Source organism: Quercus suber, unplaced genomic scaffold (assembly GCF_002906115.3).
Source record: "Quercus suber isolate HL8 unplaced genomic scaffold, Cork oak 2.0 scaffold_279, whole genome shotgun sequence".
NCBI lineage: Eukaryota > Viridiplantae > Streptophyta > Magnoliopsida > Fagales > Fagaceae > Quercus > Quercus suber.
The window spans coordinates 609,442-625,939 of record NW_027069735.1 but is presented as its reverse complement, the minus strand read 5'-3'; the positions used below and the strand labels follow the sequence as shown (position 1 = coordinate 625,939).

General features: G+C 35.0%; 2 pseudogenes; both read right to left on the bottom strand.

The window, feature by feature from the left end:
* LOC112005962 (cysteine-rich receptor-like protein kinase 25) overlaps nt 1-3,368 on the bottom strand; it is a 5,439-nt pseudogene extending 2,071 nt beyond the window's left edge.
* Nucleotides 3,369-7,231: 3,863 nt separating this feature from the next.
* Nucleotides 7,232-15,350, bottom strand: LOC136061148 (cysteine-rich receptor-like protein kinase 10; annotated as a pseudogene).
* Between the last annotated feature and the right edge of the window lie 1,148 nt (nt 15,351-16,498).

Genomic DNA, 16,498 nt, shown 5'->3' with positions numbered 1-16,498 from the left:
TTTCTTTCTTTTTAAATTATTATACAATTATTTTATTTTAGGTACTAGAGCTCATGAATCTACATTAAATCGACACCATATTAGGGAGTCAAATGCCATTTGCTTACCTCATTTACTTTGTAAATCAACGAAGATTTTAGTGATTATGCAGGAAAAAGACATAGCTCATCCGTAAGGATCATTGCTATCGTTACATTCATTGCTGTCTCTGTGGTGCTATTGACAATGGTGTACTGTTTTCGCCGTATGAAATTGAGGAAAAAAAAAAAAAAATTCATTGCACATATGCTAACCCAAAATTGATTCGTCATAAGAAAGGCCATTCAATAGATTAGAGTATGTATAAATTCAGAAGAGCAAAATTTAGATACAAAACCTTATATACTGTTACTTAGGTTCCTTCATTAAAATCTAGCCACGTGTCTACTTATCAAAATGAACTACACGGCATTAAAACACATGCTTTCTCATCAGAAAACTCATTAAAAATTAGAATTGAGTTGAAAAACTCTCACAATTCATTAGTCCCCCTTTCTCTCTTTGCTGATTTTGGTCTTTCGATTCTTAAATTGCAGTAAGTTGAGATCTCTTCATCCAGAAAATACCCAAAAGAGTGACAATTTACTTATTTATTATTATTATTTTTTTCGGATAACCCTGGTAGATGAAATCATAACTTTTCAAGCCTTATATGTTGCAAAGATCCAATAGTGGGTAATGATAGTGAACAGAGAAAGAAAGTGAAAGATCTGGGGTGGGTTTTGGTCTCTCTCTCTCTCTCTCTTAAATCTCAACATTTTTTACACTTAATTTTGTTTCAATAGACCCCATGCTCTTCTCGCAAAATGAGATCATGCCTTTTTTGTCTTCCATGGTAGCCTCAAATCGATCAAAACAAAATTTCTTTTTCACTACCGCTTTCATCTTTGGAGAAGATAAACAAAGGTGTGGAAAATTAAAGACAGTTTTTAGTTTTTATGTATAGCTTTTTGAAATCTCATTTTTTTCCCGCATTTCTCACTTTTTCAAAATTTTTCAAAGTACAAGTAACATTAGCACATTTTCATCAATAAGTTTTTCGCAAAAAGTTAAATAAGTTATTTCCAAACAAACTCCTAATATTTTGAGTAATGGGTATTGGTTGGAGTGGAGAAGAGCTTTTTGCACAACAATAGCTCAAGATCCAGATTTTCTTCAATATCTGACATGCAACAGAGAAGCCCATCACCAGCCCCACCAAAAGTACTTCATTTCTATTCAAAGAGGGCATTGGTGCATGATAACTAACAAAAAAAGAAGGGGTGGACTACTCTCGAGAGAGCCGTTTACTCATTTACTTAAATAGACACATGGCTAAATATTAAAAATGGAACTTAAGTAATAGTACACGAGGTATTGTATCTAAGTTTTGACCAATTCAAAAGATGAATTCAAAGAAAAGTACTATCAATTTTATTTTGCATTGAAAAGTTAAAACATTTCATAAAATTTATTTATTGTGACACTACATTCATTTTATCATGTAAGACCAATTATAAATTAATGTATAACTAATCACAAATAAACTAATTTAAACATTTATTTATTAGGTAGTTGAATCTCAGCAATCATATCCATGAGCACATCAATTTACAAGTTTTTGTGATTCATTTTATGCCCATAAATCATGCCATGTGATTGATTTTTTGTTTTCTCATTTTAAACTTTAGTTATTTTATAAAGAAATTTAAATAAGTACATAACAAATTGTAATTGGTAAAGCATAATGTGAAACATAAAAAGTTTGACTAGAGATTTGTATTAATTTCATGTAGTAAAACTTGCAATAGTTTTAATGTTGGTCTTATTAAGGGTGCCTTTTGGGCAATTTTTAATAAACTATATTTTAAGAAAGTTTTAAAATCATGAAATATAAAAAGTCGCTAAAAAAATTAAATTTTTTTTCATATCTCATAAAAAATTTCAAATAATATATATTAAACCAATGCTTTTAAGTATAAGTAAATTCTGTAGTGAGTTTTTGATGTCGCGGAAGCCTGAAGAGAAACACACACGATGCTCTCTTGATGGAACAGAAACTAAACTGTTAGTTTCTGGTAGTAAACCTCGAATCCACAAGGGGTTTCCCTGAATCCACAAGGAGAATAAACTGGAATCCACCAGAAGAAAATTTGACAAAAGTCTGTGTTTATTGATAATAGTCTATTTTGCCTCTGACGGCTACAAAACATATAAATACTAAGAAAAAACGTTAAAACCCTAATTCGCGCTAATTAAGCGATTAGGGGACAAAATTACCGAATTTTACCAAAAATGGCAAAATTGAGTTAACTGCAGAATCATAAACTACTGATTTTCCCTTCAACCTGCCAAATTTCATGCAATTCCGACACTGTTACCCCGATGCCCCCTACTGGCACCCCCCTTTGATCTTGCGTTGTGACTTCCTGCGCCCCTGCTGTTCAAGGAAGGCATGTGCTGTCTGTTCTACATCAGTTTTGCTATTACCTTTATTGGTTCTGGTGACCAAACCTGTTGCTGGAGGTAGTGAAGGTATGATCCGGTAAAATGGATGCACATCGTACCTAACATTACAACTAGTATATAAGTCGGCAGGTTTGCTATTGCTCCCTGAAGACACTTATTACAATCGAAGCTGGAGAGGTCAGGCGTGCACTGAACCAGGCTATACAGCGTTAGAGAAGAAGAAAACGCGGCTTCTTTCGTAGCAAACATCTTAGCACCTAGCTGAGCACTTTGGCTCGGGTCACCAAGTCATCAAACACGATTGCTAGTAGCTTATTAAAGCCATCCAATTCAGCTACAGGGGTGTTGTCCGTACACTTAGAAACACTTGGATCATTCATAATAAAGAAGTAGTTTGGTTCTGAGTAGCGTAACATACACTCGTTATACCATATCACGACCCAACTTCTTCTAGGACAGTATTGTTGGACTATGTTTTTGGTAGCTGTGGCCACACAGTCTTGGCAGACTTCGGTGGTGACATCGCCACGGCAGAGAAAGAGGCCATAAATTGTGTTGCTGGAAGAGTTTTGGCCGACTGTGATGTTATAGAAACCACTTTTAATGGAGGAATTGGAGGAAAGGGAAGAGAGGACGAGGTTGAGGTTGGACTGGTAGGTGCTGTTGGGGGCGAAAGTTGCGTCTGAACAGTAGTGGGATTGGTAAGTTGGGGCAGCTTCACTAATTAGGCTGCTAAGCAAGGAAAGGAGCACAAGGGTAATCATCGAGACATGGAAAGAAGGCAAATTCCTTTTGATAACAACCTCTTGATCTTACTTTGGAGTCATGGAAAGAAGGCAAATTACTCTGAACCTTTGGTAGTTTTGTTAAAAGAAGTGGTTGTCAATAATGAGTTCATAGAGAGTGTCCAGTTAAGGGCCAAGATGTGCTTAAAAAGAATCTAAGGCCTACAAAGTGCCATCTCAAGTAAAAGTTTTTAACTTAACCAAATAACAAATAAATATTCTAACCAAAGTTAACTATGGTTCAAAAACAAAAAACGCCCTCAGATGCCCTTTGGTTACAACACTTCAGAGATCCTCATACTTGTATCTGGATTTTGGATCCCCTTCAAGACTCATGGCTTGGTCACCGGCATCAGCAACACTACCATGCAAGGATCTTCTTGATTCCCACCGCAATCAATGCCATCAACAGACTCTCGTCCCTCTCTCTCTCTCTCAAATCGAAACCTACACAATAGAGGTGGTGGTGCTTCAATCTAGATCTCGCCTTCAACAGACTCTCGCGGCAGTGTCGTGGATCGTGGCATGGCCAATCTTATGATATGATGTGTTTTTTCTGGTTTCTCTTGTGAAGATAGTTGGGATTGTGTTGGTTTTCTGTGTTGTTTGGCTAGGATTTTTGTTGGGTTTTTGTTGGGATTTTTAGGAGATTTCATTAGGAATTTACAAAGGTATTTGTGTGTTGTTTGGCTTGGATTTTTGCTAGTTTTTTTTGGGTTTCTATTGGTTCTGAAAGAAAAAAAAAAAAAAATTTTTTTTTTGTAGAGATTTTGATACTGTTTTTTATGGATTCAGAGATTTTGGTATTGTTATTGTGTTGATTTTTCTGGTACTTTGGGATTATTTGTAAAGGGTATTATGAAAGTAACGATGTTTGGCTGTTAGGGATTATAACCACTCAAATAAAATTAATTTTTGAGAAAGAGAACTCACAGAACAGAGGGAGAATAAGGGGAGAGGAACAAGACAGAAAAGAGAGAGGAAGAAGAGAAAATGAAAGTAACGGTGTTTGGCGTTATCCAAAATCCAGATATGAGGATGAGGATTTGGTGCCTTTTTTTTTTTGTTTTTGAACCATAGTTAACTTTGGTTAGCAATAGTTATTTGTTATTTGGTTAAGTTAAAAGCTTTTAATTGAGGTGGCACTCGGTAGAGGTTGGTCTTTGATAACATTCAATACTTGAAAACACGTGAAGCGACTTTTATGGCATGTTTGGATGTTTAAAAAATGAGGGGGAGTAGAGTAGAGGGAGGGAGAGTAATGCAATTACCTTGTTTGGAAGTTTTTTAAAGAATGAGGGGGAGGGGTTTGGAGGGGTTTGGACTCCCTCTAGCCCCCCAATTTTAATTTCCCCAAATTGGAGAGATTTGGAGAAGGAGTAGAGTACATAAACTATTGACCAAGTAAATTACCTAATTTACCCTTATTATATTAACAAAATTACACAAGGGGAAGGGCTAATTACTTCCTTTCCCCTTACTAATTTTAAAAACATCCAAATAAGTTGGAGGTGAATCATTCTCCTCTACTTTCCTCCCCACTACTCCCCTTCCCTCTACTCTCCTCTACTCTCCTCCCTCTCTAAACTTCCAAACAAGCCATTATTCAAGAACCTGCTGGCCTTATAAATGTGATCATATCGATATCATAGGAAGAAAAAACAAAACAAAGGACTTGTGGAGGGACCCAGTCAAAGTTGGGGAAAAGTAAAACAAAAGAATAGAAAAGTCATTAGCAGAGAAAATATCGGAAATTTGGAAATGGAAAATATCATTTCTTTTTTTTTTTTTTTTTAATTTTACTAATTTTACAAATTTTAATCTAATTTATGACTTGTTTGGAAGTTTAGAGAGGGAGGAGAGTAGAGGGGAGTAGAGGGAAGGGGAGTAGTGGGGAGGAGAGTAGAGGAGAATGATTCACCTCCACATTATTTGGATGTTTTTAAAATTAGTAAGGGGGAAGGGAGTAATTAGCCCTTCCCCTTGTGTAATTTTGTTAATATAATAAGGGTAAATTAGGTAATTTACTTGGTCAATAGTTTATATACTCTACTCCCCCTCCAAATCTCTCCAATTTGGGGGAATTAAAATTGGAGGGTTAGCGGGAGTCCAAACCCCTCCAAACTCCTCCAAACCCCTCCCCCTCATTCTTTAAAAAACTTCCAAACAAGGTAATTGCATTACTCTCCCTCCCTCTACTCTACTCCCCCTCATTTTTTAAACATCCAAACATGCCATTAATTTAAGTGTATATGTATATAAAATTCTTTTCAGTAGACTTAAACTCGGACTTTGCCTTTTGCATCTTATAAATATTTATATTTGTAAATTAGCCATTACACCAAAAATATGCAATAGTCAAAAATATTTTCTTAAAAACAGGTTTATATCCACTATTTTACACTAGCATTCATAATAATAATAAGTTTCAACCTTTCGGCATTAAATGCAAACCTAATTAAATGTAACCCAATATCAAAGGCAAAAACACTTTGTACAGACTTAAGAAACAAAAAGCTCCCCCATTCATTTCCAGGAAATGAACCGCAAAGTTTGCTACTTTCCGAACCGAAGTGTCCGGAGATGAACACATATTACAAAGTCTCAAGCATGTCTCATTTCTATGATTCCATAAAAACCAACGGGTAGTGCAGATCAACAAGTCAAGTTTCCTCTGGAGGTCAGGCACATAAACAGTGACATCAAAGAAGAGAAGGTTGGGAAGCTTTAAGCATGCTTCACACAAGCAACTTCTACATGTTTCGCTAGTCACTAAGCAAGACCATAGAGCATAGGGGTCATTGCATGCCTTCATAGGAATAACTTAATTCTGTTGGCTACTTGAAATTTCCAAAATTCTCAATAAGTGGTGGGATCATGAATTGTTTTAGGATTAACTAAGAATGCTGCTAGAATATTTGAAAACAAAGCATAGCATTAGCACTTTAATAGAATATTGCCCTGAATTATTAACAAACCAAATCAGTACGTCAATAGAGTCCCAATTTCTCAAAGGAATCCCTTTGATGGCACCTACTTCATGAGGAAAAAAATTGATCAATGAAAGACACTTTCCAGTAGTGAGAATCGAGATCAATTAGGGCCCTCAACTTTGCTATTCTAGGGGGCATTGTACATGGAGGGATGACCTTAAAGTAAGTGTGCGTAGGCAACCAATACTCTTGCCAAATTCCAATTTTGTCTCCTTTGCCATCTCAACATATTAGTACCTTCTCTAACACGGTCCTTTACGCCAAGATACATTTCTAAGAAAAATGACCATTTTGAGGAATATGAGAATCTAAAAATGGAGAATTTTACTGTTTTTTTTTTTTTTTTTAGTAGTAGTCATCCCTGCTTTGCTAGCATTGCCAGGTTGAAACAATGAAATCACAAAATCCCATATACCCCTGTAACCTATGCACAATTTGGTCTAATTTAACTAGTGAAGTTTCTTCTCCTCAAATCATTAGCCCCCACTAAAAGCTGCTCATCATCCTTGCGTGGTTCCTACAAAGTTTTCCAGTTAAATAAAAATATAAAAAAATAAAAAAATATCATGCCATTAGTTGAGAAAGATTGAGCCGGCTTTGATCAAAATCTCCCTACCTGCTTGTGAAAGGGGTTTCTCCTTCCGGACTACAACTTTTTCCAGTTCCTTAATTGTTACAAAAGCAGGGCATTTGTTACGTCCCACCATATAGCAAGTAGGCCCAAATGTCTATCATATTCCTTCTCACTACTAACTTGCTTTGCTGTTTTAATGGAGTTAACAATCTCTCAATTTGTGTATTAATTGCTAAAGAACATGGTGGTCTTCTAATTGTTAATATTCAGCTCCGATGCAGTCTCACACAAAGATAAGGTGTTTAAGATGTGTCGACATTCTGCTAGAGATGTACTACAAAAGAGTAAACTATTGCTCGCAAATAGTGAGCGGAAATAACGACGCCAACATGACAAATAGCCACAACCCAAATCTGTTTGTGGTAGTCTTGTAGCAATAAAAATTGAGTACAACTAGGGTAGCATTATTTTGTATTCTTTTCTCAATAATTAATATTACAAATTATAGCAAACGTTTATTACCATACATGAAGGCTCAATTTCTTACAGAACGGTCGTGTGTATTATAGTGTTCGAGTTCCATGACTTAGAAAAGAGAGACTAGCTTTGGAGAATTCCTTACTACAAACGCTATCGAGGGTACAGTTCAGTAATTGATGCTTCATTGACAGACCATTGCACTGATTTGCTTGAAGATTTATCTGAGTTCACCTCTATTGTTGGCATGTTCGTGCTAGAAGATTTATCTGACTCCATCTCTATTGTTGGCATGTTCTGCTCTGTTCTACTATAAGGAAAAAAGGTGGCTTTTGAGGTGATGGCAAAGTAACAGAGCCACTGTTAAGCATAAGAATTATTGTTGCCATTGAGGGTCTATCAGCAGGATTTTCCTGAACACAAAGTAAGCCAATATGGATGCATTGGATAACTTCATTTCTCGAGCAAGAATCTCTCATATCCGAATCTAGCACGTCCAAGTATGATCCATTGCTCCAGTGTTTCCAAGCCTGCATCAATTTGGTGAGTATTTTTAAAATATCAATTTCGTTTCCCTCTGACTTAGAGTTGATGTATAGGAAATAATAACAGAAAATGAGTTCTGGAATATGTGATCCACTCACATAGCTCAACAAGTCCTCGGCTGTATCTGATTGACCGAATGCACTAATTTTTTTGCCACTTAAAATTTTCAGTATAAGGACACCAAAACTATATATATCAGATTTTACAAAAAACTGCCCATGCATTGCATATTCTGGAGACATGTAACCACTGCAAACTAGCATCATCAACTCAGTAATATTATAAAGAGACTATAAAACCTTAAGACTTTATCTAGTACTTAAATGTATAATTGTATATCGATCATTGGTTACATTTAAAGCTAACTTTCACATATAAGTATTGCACGGATTATATCTAATTATGATGCAGGGAATGTTGTGGTAACAATGCATCTCTAGATTGTCCATAAATGACATGATACAAAATTTACGAGGTTAGAAAGAATTGTGTTTCCCATTTTCATGTGATTAATTTGTTAGGATGAAAAAAAAAAAGTTGACAAATTCTTTATATAATCTAGTACTTACAATGTTCCAACAATCTTACTGGTGTTCCCTTGGGTTTCATCAACTCCAAAAAATTTTGCCATGCCAAAATCTGAAATTTTTGGATTCAAATTTGCATCTAGCAATATATTGCTAGCCTTAAGATCACGATGTATAACTCTAAGCCTAGAATCCTCGTGAAGATAAAGGATTCCTCGAGCAACTCCTCCAATAATATTGTAACGGCTTGACTAATCCAATAAGCTTTGCTTCTCAGGGTCTACACACTCATCAAAATTCAATATTCATGTTAGATTATACATATCAATTATCAAATTAAAATACATACATACATACATATATATATATATATATTACTCTATCTCTTGCATCTTCGCCAGCTCCACAACACTAAATTCGTTAAGCAACATAAAAATTGAAATATAAACTTATTGATACATGTTACATGACAAACAAGGAAGTATATATATATATATTAGCTTAGAAGTGACTAACCAAATAAAAAGTAGTCAAGGCTTTTGTTGGGCACAAATTCGTAAACAAGTAACTTTTCTTCTCCTTCCAAACAGTATCCCAAAAGCCTAACTAGATTTCTATGTTGAAGTTTGGCTACCAACAAGACCTCATTTTTAAATTCTTCACCACCTTGTCGAGAGTTTTGCGAGAGTCTTTTCACAGCTATTTCTTGTTTGTTGGGAAGTGTACCCTGAGAATATATACTAACCCCAATTAGTGCAATTCATTTCACACAGTCTATATATTCCCAAGAAGCTTCTGAATTTTTGAATTGTTTGGATTTCCCAAGCGTTGAGTTCATAATACTAAATGAGTACTCTCTCACTCATTAGTTTGGCAAAGTACTTTCTTCAAAATAAAAACTAATAGCAATAAAAATAAAATTACACCAAAAGTTTCCATACCTTGAAAACCTCACCAAAGCCACCACTACCCAGCTTGTTATCATCTGCGAAGTTGTCTGTCGCGGCTTCAATTGTAGCCAAATCATATTGCAAGGAATCCGTTGTTATTTCACCGGATGCTATTGATATATAAGCAAGACAATGGGTTAAAGGTTGCTGGCAAATTAAATGCTCTGTTTGGAAGCATATAGAAAATGCTTTATTTTTTAGTGGGTGCTTGGAAAGCTATACATGGAAATGTATAAATATGCTTAAATACTAGAAGCCTATTATTAATGACATATATAAATGAAAATGATATCAGCTAACCATAACTATTGTGGTTATCATGACAACGAAAAATTTGATATATAAGCAAGACAATGGGTTAAAGGTTGCTGGCAAATTAAATGCTCTGTTTGGAAGCATATAGAAAATGCTTTATTTTTTAGTGGGTGCTTGGAAAGCTATACATGGAAATGTATAAATATGCTTAAATACTAGAAGCCTATTATTAATGACATATATAAATGAAAATGATATCAGCTAACCATAACTATTGTGGTTATCATGACAACGAAAAATAGAGATTTTATGGTCAGATCGAGGTTCCATAGGTGCCTCTTTCCTTCGGCAGAGGGCTGCTCACTTGAGAGCTAGAGTTAAGCTTTCTGGTGCTGTTCTCCCTCCTCCCACTTATACAGGTGATGCACAGGCTGAGACGTCTGGTGCTGCTGCTGCTGCTGATGTTCCTCCACCGACTGCTTCGAATGATTCAGACATTCAACGTACGTTGGATCATGTCTTGACCGTTCGAGCGGCTCATGGACATATTTTGGTGGACTTGCTCGATGAGTTTTGTACTTTGCATGCAGAGTTAGTGCATTTTAGATGATCTCTTACGCCACCTTCTTTTGATGATGGATTCTGATTGCCCTTTGGCATTCGGTCACAAAAAGGGGGAGTAGCATTTTTGTAGTAGCTTGTAGAGTTTTTGTTGATTGGGGGAGTTTTGATTGTTTGGAGCCTGTGGTGATTCGTTTGTTTCTAGGAGTTGCACCTTGTATTTACATTTTTTTTTTTGGTTTTTGATGTTTTTTGTTGGGCTATTCATGTTAGGGGGAGATTCATTTATTCTGTTTCTTGTTTCACTGCTTATTGATTTATATTTATGAGTTATTCATTGATATATGTCTTTATTTTGTGTTGTGTGAAATCAAGAATTAATTTTGTTTACTTGTATTTTTCCACACGTGCGTTTATGCATTTTGTTTAGTGTTTCAAGAAATATACAGGTTGATTCAATTGAGTTGCTGTCTACACTTGCAACTGATGGAGAGTAGTTAGGATTGAATTTGTTGTAATGAGCATTTTTTTGTAAAGGGCTTTTATTTGTAAACTTTGAGCTTTTAATTTGTGTTTGTCACGGATTGCTAAAAGGGGAGTTTGTTAGGTTTTAAAGATTTAGGAATTTATGTATTTAGAACTCTAATGTGTAATGTTGACAAATCATGATCAAAGCAGGTTATTTAGTCTTATTTAGGCTTGCTCAAATTTGTGTCTTTTATGTAAAATTGGAATTGAGCTGATGTAGAAGTTACTATTCATTTCGGCCTGGCTCGATCGATCGAAGTTTAGGCTCAATCAATCGAGAATCGGGCAGAATGCATTTTTTCTGCAGAATTCCAACTCAACCCTATCTCATTTAAAACGTTTAGGGTTTTATGTTTTGTCCTAGGTAAATATGGCAAACCTTAGCCATGTTTTAGAGGTTGCTCATATTACGGTTTGTGTAAATCTCTTGTGAGATCTGTGAGAAACTTTCTTTTACACAAGCTTAGGATTATCAAGAAGGAGATTCATTCAAGAACTTGATAATCATTTAGTTGCTGCCATAAGAGTTTAAAGATACACAATCGGATGTGCTTGTACTTGCTGGAGAATCCAAGAAAGAAAGAGTCCGTGGTCTCGGAGCTTGCACGTGATCATATTAGTAAGTTTCTACTAGTGGGTAGTAATAGAATGTTAGTGGTCTAAATTCTATTGTAAAACTTTAATTCTTTCTATAATGGATTCAAGTTTACCTTAAGGATAGCTAGGTTAAATCCTCCCCAAGTTTTTTACCGGTTTGGTTTTCCTGGGTCATCATATCATTGTGTTATTTATTTTTTCACTGCTATGCATATATGATTCATTCAAGAACTTGATAATCATTTAGTTGCTGCCATAAGAGTTTAAAGATACACAATCGGATGTGCTTGTACTTGCTGGAGAATCCAAGAAAGAAAGAGTCCGTGGTCTCGGAGCTTGCACGTGATCATATTAGTAAGTTTCTACTGGTGGGTAGTAATAGAATGTTAGTGGTCTAAATTCTATTGTAAAACTTTAATTCTTTCTATAATGGATTCAAGTTTACCTTAAGGATAGCTAGGTTAAATCCTCCCCAAGTTTTTTACCGGTTTGGTTTTCTTGGGTCATCATATCATTGTGTTATTTATTTTTTCACTGCTATGCATGATATGATTGTTTGATTGTGATAACCTAGATCTGGAATTTGGACTAAGTAACGACTTGGCTAGGTTAATCCAATTATGTTTTAAGGGGTCTAAAAACATACAAAAATAACAATGACCAAATTGAATTCTACTAAAATGTCAAAAAAAAAAAAAAAAGAGGAAATTAACTGTTACTTCAAAATATGAGGACGAAGATAATATTTTAGCCTATTTTCTACTAGGCTCTTTCTATTACAATAAATCTACTACAAATTAGGTATTTATCGTCTATCTAAATATATCTTATTCAAACAAGTATGGAAATACTTGCAATACAAGTAAACTCAAGATTTCTTTATGACATTAAGTAGGATTGGACCACGATTTTTTTGTTTACCCGTAAAGGACTTGTATTTAAGATTTTAAGTCCTCCCTACATAGGAAAAATAAATCCCAACGTGGGTAAAGTTCATATAGTCAGAGTTCACGAATTTTAAGAATTTTCTTCATTTTTTCTTTGCTTTTATTAGCCAATAATTCTAGGAACCTTTCTTTGCCAATACTCTTCACCACAACTTGTTTTGTTGTTGACTAGTGGTTAGAAAAGTAATCAAATCACCCAAGTAAGTTGTGCTAAGGGGTCATCCTAGAATTATTGTTTCTTTATACAATCGTCTGTTTTGGGTGTAATTCCGTCTAGAAAATAATGGTCCATAAGTTGTTCTCTTTTTACCTTTAATTCACTAGCTTAAAGAAGCTAATTTCGAAGTAAATAAAACTTTGACATAGAGTTCAGAAATAAAAGAGCTTGAAAAGCAACAACGTATGTTGATTACGGGTTTATTTGGTAGCATACTTTAATACAACAGGACAATAGTTCCAGCGGAACAAGTACGAGGTCTCAATAATTGAATTATATCCTAGGTAATGTTTTGTCGTTGGGGCTATAAGCATGTTTACATATAAATTTCACTATCTGACTATATTTAGTTTCCCTGGCATTATCTAGAAAACTATATCGTTTGAATCCTTTTTCCGAATGTAAATTGTAAATACAGTTTTACTTCCAAAATTTTTTAAATTGGTTATATATAGGTTCTTCATCAAAAAATTGGTTATAAATTCTCAATAGATTAATTAAGATTGGTTACGTATATTTTTAGAATGAAACATACAAACGAAAAATAAAATTTATTTATATAAAATCCTATTTTATCCCTAAACTTTTGGTTCCTAAAATCTTTATCAATAATTTAGAGAAAAAAAATAAACTTTTTAAAGTTCAGAGATGAAAAGCAAACTTTTTATATAATTTAAGGACCAAAATAGTATTTTACCCTGAAATAAATTTAGTTGCATCTCACCCTTAAAAAAATCAATTTTTAGTTTCTACGCACTCATACACACCATATTGTGCTCTGTTCTCGCACAACATCTCTGTCCACAAATACACAGAGGCAAAAAATCACATTTTTTTATCCCTATAAATATGGGATTCTTACATTATCTTCATAAATTAAACTGAGTTAATAACTTAATATATTCGCTAGGTCTTTTGACAGAAAATGTTTGTCATCGTAACATCATCTCCTCAACGGAAAATGTTTATATGTTTAACGGACTACTTACATGTCACAATATTAAAATAATAAATTATTTAATTAATATAAAATAAAATGAACACTTTTTTTTTTACCAAAAAAAAAAAAAGAGAAGAAGAAGAAATTCTAGATAGCAATTAAAATAATAAATTATTTAATTAATATAAAATAAAATGAACACTTTTTTTTTTACCAAAAAAAAAAAAAGAGAAGAAGAAGAAATTCTAGATAGCAAGATAAAAATTTATTACATATTTTAATATGAGTCTACTATTAAAATTACATTTTTATTTATTAATAACAACCGTTAATAACTTACTACCTCTAATTTGTTACGAAATTATTCTAAACATCGTATTTTTATAAAAATAAAATAACATGTATGGGGTCGTAGGTAGAACCAGCCAACATAGCCATGTCACAAGACCTTTTTCTTTTTATTTTCCTTTTTTCTTTTTTCTTTCTTTCTTCAATTCCACTTCCACGGTAACCATTGACCTTTTTCTTTTTTCCTTTTTTTGTTGGGGGTAAGTAACCAAACAGTTAAGAAAACGAATAAAAAATACAGATAATTTCGCAGTAACCCAACGGATAAAATTAGAAAATTAAAGTCAAATAGATTATAAAAAATCTGAAGAAAAAACAGAGGATTCCTAAGCAACCAAAAATTACCAGCTGATCGCTACACCTAGTCAAATGACCAAAATAGAACAACCAGGAAAAAACCTAAAACAAACTCAAATTAAGGCAATAAATAAATAAAATTAAAAAAAGAAAACAGAGACTGAAACTTTGTTAAACTTTTTTTTTTTTTTTTTTTTAAGACATAAAGAAAGACGCAGATCCTCATCACTTTCTAGTTTCTACTAGACAATTTTCAATGGACACTTAAAGATGAGAGTCTAAAAAGAAAGTTAATAGAGAAGGTTATCAATCATCGTGGTTGTTATACTTGGCCAAAATGAATGAAGATGCTTGATCTGAAGTAAAATTGAAAACCAAGTGCAAATGAAAGATGCACATCTCCATTGAATATGGTTGAAATTGCCAAGATCATCTTGTGAAAAAATATCATATCTAATAAAGACCAATATGAGGTTGTCTGAATCCTTTCGAGTAAAAGAGTAAATTGGGATGATCTTACGTAGTTGTTAAGAATATAAAGTAAGAAAGAAAGATTGAATAGTCTATATATTCTATGTAAATAATAATGTACAATAGAGAGCCTTATATAGGCTAGGTATGTGTGCAGTATAAGTAATATGAGTAAACTACAAGTACAGTATACTGGACCAAGCCCAATGGACTAATCTAGTCTAAGTTATACACTAACATCCCCCTTCAAACTCGAGGTGGCAAGGAGGAAGCCAACTGGAGTTTGGATATAAGATCTTGAAGGCGACCAAGTGGGTGAGTCTTGGTAAAGATATCAATAGGCTGGTCAGCAGAGAAGATGGAGACCAACTTGAGATTTCCTTTCTTGAGATGCTGGCGAGTGATATGGCAGTCGATCTCAATGTGCTTGGTGCGTTCATGGAAGATATCATTATGAGCAATGTAGATAGAACTACGATTGTCACAATAAAGAAGAGTGGCAGTGGGCTGTGGAGCATCCATGTCAGTCAAGAGCCAACAAAGCCAAACAAGCTCATAGGTGGTGTTAGCAAGGGCACGATACTCAACCTTAGTACTGAACGGGAAACCACGTCCTGCTTCTTGCTACACCACGAGACAAGAGAAGTACACAACAGGAAACAGACACCTGTTATAGAGTATCAATTAGTTGGATCACCTGCCCAGTCTGCATCTGAATAAGCATGAAGCTCGAGAGAAGATTAGACGAGTAGTAAAGACCATGATAAAGTGTGCCCTTGACATATCGGAGAATCCGAAGAACGGCAGCATAGTGGATAGAATGAGGGGTATCCATGAACTTACTAACCATATCCACGGCATGTGAAATATCCAAACGAGTAACAATCAGATAGATTAGACTACCAACCAACTAACGATAATGAGTAGCATTGGATATAGGTTCACCATCCAAGGGTGTGAGCTTTGCATTGCATTCCAAGGAAGTGGAAATAGTCTTGTTGTCGGTGATAACGGCTTTGGAGAGAAAATCATAAGCATATTTAGCTTGGGAAAGATAGTATCCATCAGAGGATGAGTTAATCTTAAGCCCAAGAAAATAGCTGAGAGTGCCCAGATCTTTCATCTCAAAATGCTGACTAAGGAAGTGCTGAAGAGAGCGGATACCTGTAGAATCATCTCTAGTAATAATCATATCATCAACATAAAAAAGAATAAGAGTGATACCAGCAGAGGATCTTCGGACAAAGAGAGCATTGTAATGAGGACTTGAAGTGAAACCCTGCTGAACAACAACTGAGCTAAAATTTTCAAACCAAGAGCGAAGAGCCTGCTTAAGGCCATAAAAAGCACGGCAAAGGCAACAAACTTGACTGCCTGAGTGTGGATAGCCAGGGGGTGGCTGCATGTATACTTCTTCTTGGAGGTCTCCATTAAGGAAAGCATTCTTTACACCCATTTGATAAATAGGCCAACGGTGAATAACAGCCATAGCAATGAGACATCTGACAAATGTAAGGTGAGCAATATGAGCAAATATTTCCTCATAGTCAATGCCATACTCCTGAGTAAAGCCCTTGGCAACTAGGCAAGCCTTGTACCGTTCAATAGATCCATCAGCCTTGGTCTTGATCTTTTAAACCCACCTACAACTTACTACAGACTAATCAGGAGGCAAATCAACCATATCCTAAGTGTGATTCTGATGAAGGGCATCTAGTTCTTCGTTCATAGTTTGCTGCCAAAGAGGGTTAGTATGGGCCTCACGATAGGTGTAAGGTTCATAGAGTGTGGCAAGAGCAAAAGAGTAGTGATAATTAGTGAGATAAGGGGGAGAAATGCTTACCCGAGTGAAACGACGAAGTTTAGGACCAATAGGAGACTCAGGAGAGGGTGGTGCCATAAGATCCAAGACAGGCGGGTCATATGCCGAGGACAGAACCAGAGATGAGTCGTCTGGAGAGGCAACCGATGTTGAAGAATCCTCCACAAGTTCAGGAT